This window comes from Calliopsis andreniformis, unplaced genomic scaffold (genome assembly GCF_051401765.1).
Source record: "Calliopsis andreniformis isolate RMS-2024a unplaced genomic scaffold, iyCalAndr_principal scaffold0004, whole genome shotgun sequence".
NCBI lineage: Eukaryota > Metazoa > Arthropoda > Insecta > Hymenoptera > Andrenidae > Calliopsis > Calliopsis andreniformis.
The window spans coordinates 19,361,755-19,368,773 of NW_027480424.1; positions in this window are offsets into that span (position 1 = coordinate 19,361,755).

Below are 7,019 nucleotides of genomic sequence, written 5' to 3' on the forward strand. Positions count from 1 at the left end.
TTATGGACATTTCTACTTTCCGGGCAGCCTAGGCTTCACCCTAGGGCGTTGCTCCAACAGATTGATTAGTTAGGGCCTTAGAAGTCAACGCCCGAAGCATAAAATGCAATAAAAATGTAACAGTTTTTCCATCGTATAACAGGAATAATTGTAACAAGTTTGAAAGTGATGGTCAGTTCTACGTTCCGGGCAACCTAGGCTTCACTCTAGGGCGTTGCTCCACCAGATCGAATAGTTAAGGGCTAAGAAGTCAACACCAGGAGCATAAAATACAATCTAAATACAACAGGTTTTCCATCCTATAATATGAGTAATTGCAACCAGTGTGAAAGTGATGGTCATTTCTACGTTCCGGGCAACCTAGGCTTCACTCTAGGGCGTTCCTCCAACAGATCGTATAGTTGGTGCCTTAGAAGTCAACGTCAGAAGCATAAAATACAATATAAATACGACAGTTTTTCCATCGTATAAAACGAATAATTGCAACCAGTGTGAAAGTTATGGTCATTTCTACGTTCCGGGCAACCTAGGCTTCACTCTAGGGCGTTGCTCCACCAGATCGAATAGTTGGTGCCTTAGAAGTCAACGTCAGAAGCATAAAATACAATATAAGTACAACAGTTTTTCCATCATATAAAACGAATAATTGCAACCAGTATGAAAGTTATGGACATTTCTACTTTCCGGGCAACCTAGGCTTCACCCTAGGGCGTTGCTCCAACAAATCGAATTGTCAGGGCCTCAGAAGTCATCGCCAGAAGCATAAAATACAATATAAATACAACAGTTTTTCCATCGTATAATACGAATAATTGCAACCACTATGAAAGTTATTGTCATTTCTACTATCCGGGCAACCTAGGCTTCAACCTAGGGCGTTGCTCCACCAGATCGAATAGACAGGGCCTAAGAAGTCAACGCCCGAAGCATAAAATACAAAATAAATAGAACAGATTTTCCATGTATAGAACGAATAATTGCTATCTGTGTGAAAGTTATGGTCATTTCCACGTTCCGGGATACCTAGTCTTCACTCTAGGGCGTTGCTCCACCAGATCGAATAGTTAGGGCCTTAGAAGTCAACGCGCGAAACATAAAACACAAAACAAATAGAACAGTTTTTCCATTGTATAAATCGAATAATTCCTACCAGTGTGAAAGGTATGGTCATTTCTACGTTCCGCGCAGTCTAGGCTTCACCCTAGTGCGTTGTTCCACGAGATCGAATAGTTAAGGCCTAAGAAGTGAACGCCAGAAGCATAAAATACAATATAAATACAACAGTTTTTCCATCGTATAAAACGGATAATTGCAACCAGTATGAAAGTAATGGTCATATCTACTTCCCGGGCAACCTAGGGTTCACCCTAGGGCGTTGCTCCAACTGATCGTATAGTTGGTGCCTTAGAAGTCAACGTCAGAAGCATAAAATACAATATAAGTACAACAGTTTTTCCATCGTATAAAACGAATAATTGCAACCAGTGTGAAAGTTATGGTCATTTCTACGTTCCGGGCAACCTAGGCTTCACTCTAGGGCGTTGCTCCACCAGATCGAATGGTTAAGGCCTAAGAAGTGAACGCCAGAAGCATAAAATACCATATAAATACAACAGCTTTTCCTTCGTATAAAACGGATAATTGCAACCAGTATGAAAGTTATGGTCATTTCTACTTCCCGGGCAACCTAGGATTCACCCTAGGGCGTTGCTCCAACAGATTGAAAAGTTAGTGCCTAAGAAGTGAACGCCAGAAGCATAAAATACAATATAAATACAACAGTTTTTCCATCGTATAAACCGGATAATTGCAACCAGTGTGAAAGTTATGGTCACTTCTACGTTCCGGGCAACCTAGACTTCACTCTAGGGCGTTGCCCCACCAGATCGAATAGTTAGTGCCTTAGAATTCAACGCCACAAGCATAAAATACAATATAAGCACAACAGTTTTTCCGTCGTATAAAACGAATAATTACAACCAGTATGAAAGTGATGGTAATTTCTACGTTCCGGGAAACCAAGGCTTCACTCTAAGGCGTTGCTCCGCAAGATCGAATAGTTATGGCCTAAGAAGTCAACGCCAGAAGCATAAAATACAATATACAAGCAACAGCTTTTCCTTCGTATAAAACGGATAATTGCAACCAGTATGAAAGTTATGGTCATTTCTACTTCCCGGGCAACCTAGGATCCACCCTAGGGCGTTGCTCCAACAGATTGAAAAGTTAGTGCCTAAGAAGTGAACGCCAGAAGCATAAAATACAATATAAATACAACAGTTTTTCCATCGTATAACAGGAATAATTGCAACCAGTTTGAAAGTTATGGTCATTTCTACTTTCCGGGCAACCTAGGCTTCACCCTAGGGCGTTGTTCCACCCGATCGAATAGTTAGGGCCTAAGAAGTGAACGCCAGAAGCGTAAAATACAATATAAATACAACAGTTGTTCCATCGTCTTAAAACGAATAATAGCAACCTGTGTGAAAGTTATGTTCACTTCTACGTTCCGGGCAACCTAGGCTTCACTCTAGGGCGTTGCTCCACCAGATCGAATAGTTAGGGCCTAAGAAGTCAACACCAGGAGCATAAAATACAATCTAAATACTACAGGCTTTCCATCCTATAATATGAATAATTGCAACCATTGTGAAAGTGATGGTCATTTCTACGTTCCGGGCAACCTAGACTTCAGTCTAGGGCGTGTTGCACCAGTTCGAATAGCTAGGGCCTATGAAGTCAGCGCTAGAAGCATAAAATACAATATAAATATAACAGTTTTTCCATCGAATAAAACGAATAATAGCCACCAGTGTGAAGGTTATGGTCATTTCTATGTTCCGGGCAACCTAAGCTTCACTCTAGGGCGGTGCTCCACCAGATCGAACAGTTAGTGCCTTAGAAGTCAACGCCAGAAGCATAAAATACAATATAAATACAACAGCTTTTCCATCGTATAAAACGAATAATTGCAACCAGTATGAAAGGCATGATCATTTCTACGTTCCGGGAAACCAAGGCTTCACTCTAGGGCGTTGCTCCAGCAGATCGAATAGTTAGTGCCTCAGAAGTCAACGCCAGAAGCATAAAATACAATATAAATACAACAGTTTTTCCATCGTATAAAACGAATAATTGCAACCAGTGTGAAAGTTATTTTCATTTCTACTTTCCGGGCAACCTAGGATTCACCCTAGGGCGTTGCTCCAACAGATTGAATAGTTAGTGCCTTAGAAGTCAACGCCCGAAGCATCAAATGCAATAAAAATACAACAGTTTTTCCATCATATAACAGGAGTAATAGCAACCAGTTTGAAAGTGATGGTCATTTCTACGTTCCGGACACCCTAGGCTTCACTCTGGGGCGTTGCTCCACCATATCGAATACTTAGTGCCTTAGAAGTCAACGCCAGAAGCATAAAATACAATATAAATACAACAGTTTTTCCATCGTATAACAGGAATAATTGCAACCAGTTTGATAGTTATGGTCATTTCTACTTTCCGGGCAACCTAGGCTTCACCCTAGGGCGTTGTTACACCCGATCGAATAGCTAGGGCCTAAGAAGTGAACGCCAGAAGCATATAATACAATATAAATACAACAGTTTTTCCATCGTATAAAACGAATAATTGCAACCAGTGTGAAAGTTATGGTCATTTCTACGTTCCGGGCAACCTAGGCTTCACTCTAGGGCGTTCCTCCAACAGATCGTATAGCTGGTGCCTTAGAAGTCAACGTCAGAAGCATAAAATACAATATAAATACAACAGTTTTTCCATCGTATAAAACGAATAATTGCAACCAGTGTGAAAGTTATGGTCATTTCTACGTTCCGGGCAACCTAGGCTTCACTCTAGGGCGTTGCTCCACCAGATCGAATAGTTGGTGCCTTAGAAGTCAACGTCAGAAGCATAAAATACAATATAAGTACAACAGTTTTTCCATCATATAAAACGAATAATTGCAACCAGTACGAAAGTTATGGACATTTCTACTTTCCGGGCCACCTAGGCTTCACCCTAGGGCGTTGCTCCACCAGATCGAATAGACAGGGCCTAAGAAGTCAACGCCAGAAGCATAAAATACAGTATAAATAGAACAGTTTTTCCATGTATAGAACGAATAATTGCTATCTGTGTGAAAGTTATGGTCATTTCCACGTTCCGGGATACCTAGGCTTCACTCTAGGGCGTTGCTCCACCAGATCGAATAGTTAGGGCCTTAGAAGTCAACGCGCGAAACATAAAACACAAAACAAATAGAACAGTTTTTCCATTGTGTAAATCGAATAATTCCTACCAGTGTGAAAGTTATGGTCATTTCTACGTTCCGCGCAGTCTAGGCTTCACCCTAGTGCGTTGTTCCACCAGATCGAATAGTTAAGGCCTAAGAAGTGAACGCCAGAAGCATAAAATACAATATAAATACAACAGTTTTTCCATCGTATAAAACGGATAGTTGCAACCAGTATGAAAGTAATGGTCATATCTACTTCCCGGGCAACCTAGGGTTCACCCTAGGGCGTTGCTCCAACAGGTTGAAAAGTTAGTACCCAAGAAGTGAACGCCAGAAGCATAAAATACAATATAAATACAACAGTTTGTCCATCGTATAAACCGGATAATTGCAACCAGTATGAAAGTTATGGTCATTTCTACTTTCCGGGCAACCTAGGATTCACCCTAGGGCGTTGCTCCAACAGATTGAATAGTTAGTGCCTTAGAAGTCAACGCCCGAAGCATCAAATGCAATAAAAATACAACAGTTTTTCCATCATATAACAGGAGTAATTGCAACCAGTTTGAAAGTGATGGTCATTTCTACGTTCCGGGCACCCTAGGCTTCACTCTAGGGCGTTGCACCACCATATCGAATACTTAGTGCCTTAGAAGTCAACGCCAGAAGCATAAAATACAATATATATACAACAGTTTTTCCATCGTATAACATGAATAATTCCAACCAGTTCGGAAGTTATGGTCATTTCTACTTTCCGGGCAACCTAGGCTTCACCCTAGGGCGTTGTTACACCCGATCGAATAGCTAGGGCCTAAGAAGTGAACGCCAGAAGCATATAATACAATATAAATACAACAGTTTTTCCATCGTATAAAACGAATAATTGCAACCAGTGTGAAAGTTATGGTCATTTCTGCGTTCCGGGCAACCTAGGCTTCACTCTAGGGCGTTCCTCCAACAGATCGCGTAGTTGGTGCCTTAGAAGTCAACGTCAGAAGCGTAAAATACAATATAAATACAACAGTTTTTCCATCGTATAAAACGAATAATTGCAACCAGTGTGAAAGTTATGGTCATTTCTACGTTCCGAGCAACCTAGGCTTCACTCTTGGGCGTTGCTCCACCAGATCGAATAGTTGGTGCCTTAGAAGTCAACGTCAGAAGCATAAAATACAATATAAATACAACAGTTTTTCCATCATATAAAACGAATAATTGCAACCAGTATGAAAGTTATGGACATTTCTACTTTCCGGGCATCCTAGGGTTCACCCTAGGGCGTTGCTCCAACAGATCGAATAGTTAGGGCCTCAGAAGTCAACGCCAGAAGCATAAAATACAATATAAATACAACAGTTTTTCCATCGTATAAAACGAATAATTGCAACCAGTATGAAAGTTATGGTCATTTCTACTTTCCGGGCAACCTAGGATTCACCGTAGGGCGTTGCTCCACCAGATCGAATAGTTAGGGGCTAAGAAGCCAACACCAGGAGCATAAAATACAATATAAATACAATAGGTTTTCCATCCTATAATATGAATAATTGCAACCAGTGTGAAAGTGATGGTCACTTCTACGTTCCGGGCAACCTAGACTTCACTCTAGGGCGCTGTTCCACCAGATCGAATAGGTAGGGCCTAAGAAGTCAGCGCCAGAAGCGTAAAATACAATATAAATATAACATTTTTTCCATCGAATACAACGAATAATAGCCACCAGTGTGAAGGTTATGGTCATTTCTATGTTCCGGGCAACCTAAGCTTCACTCTAGGGCGTTGCTCCACCAGATCGAACAGTTAGTGCCTTAGAAGTCAACGCCAGAAGCATAAAATACAATATAAATACAACAGTTTTTCCATCGTATAAAACGAATAATTGCAACCAGTATGAAAGTCATGGTCATTTCTACGTTCCGGGAAACCAAGGCTTCACTCTAGGGCGTTGCTCCAACAGATCGAATAGTTAGGGCCTCAGAAGTCAACGTCAGAAGCATAAAATACAATATAAATACAACAGTTTTTCCATCGTATAAAACGAATAATTGCAACCAGTATGAAAGTTATGGACATTTCTACTTTCCGGGCAGCCTAGGCTTCACCCTAGGGCGTTGCTCCAACAGATTGATTAGTTAGGGCCTTAGAAGTCAACGCCCGAAGCATAAAATGCAATAAAAATACAACAGTTTTTCCAACGTATAACAGGAATAATTGCAACCAGTTTGAAAGTTATGGTCATTTCTACTTCCCGGGCAACCTAGGCTTCACCCTAGGGCGTTGTTACACCCGATCGAATAGCTAGGGCCTAAGAAGTGAACGCTAGAAGCATATAATACAATATAAATACAACAGTTTTTCCATCGTATAAAACGAATAATTGCAACCAGTGTGAAAGTTATGGTCATTTCTACGTTCCGGGCAACCTAGGCTTCACTCTAGGGCGTTGCTCCACCAGATCGAATAGTTGGTGCCTTAGAAGTCAACGTCAGAAGCATAAAATACAATATAAATACAACAGTTTTTCCATCATATAAAACGAATAATTGCAACCAGTATGAAAGTTATGGACATTTCTACTTTCCGGGCAGCCTAGGCTTCACCCTAGGGCGTTGCTCCAACAGATCGAATAGTTAGGTCCTCAGAAGTCAACGCCAGAAGCATAAAATACAATATAAATACAACAGTTTTTCCATCGTATAAAACGTATAATTGCAACCACTATGAAAGTTATTGTCATTTCTACTATCCGTGCAACCTAGGCTTCAACCTAGGGCGT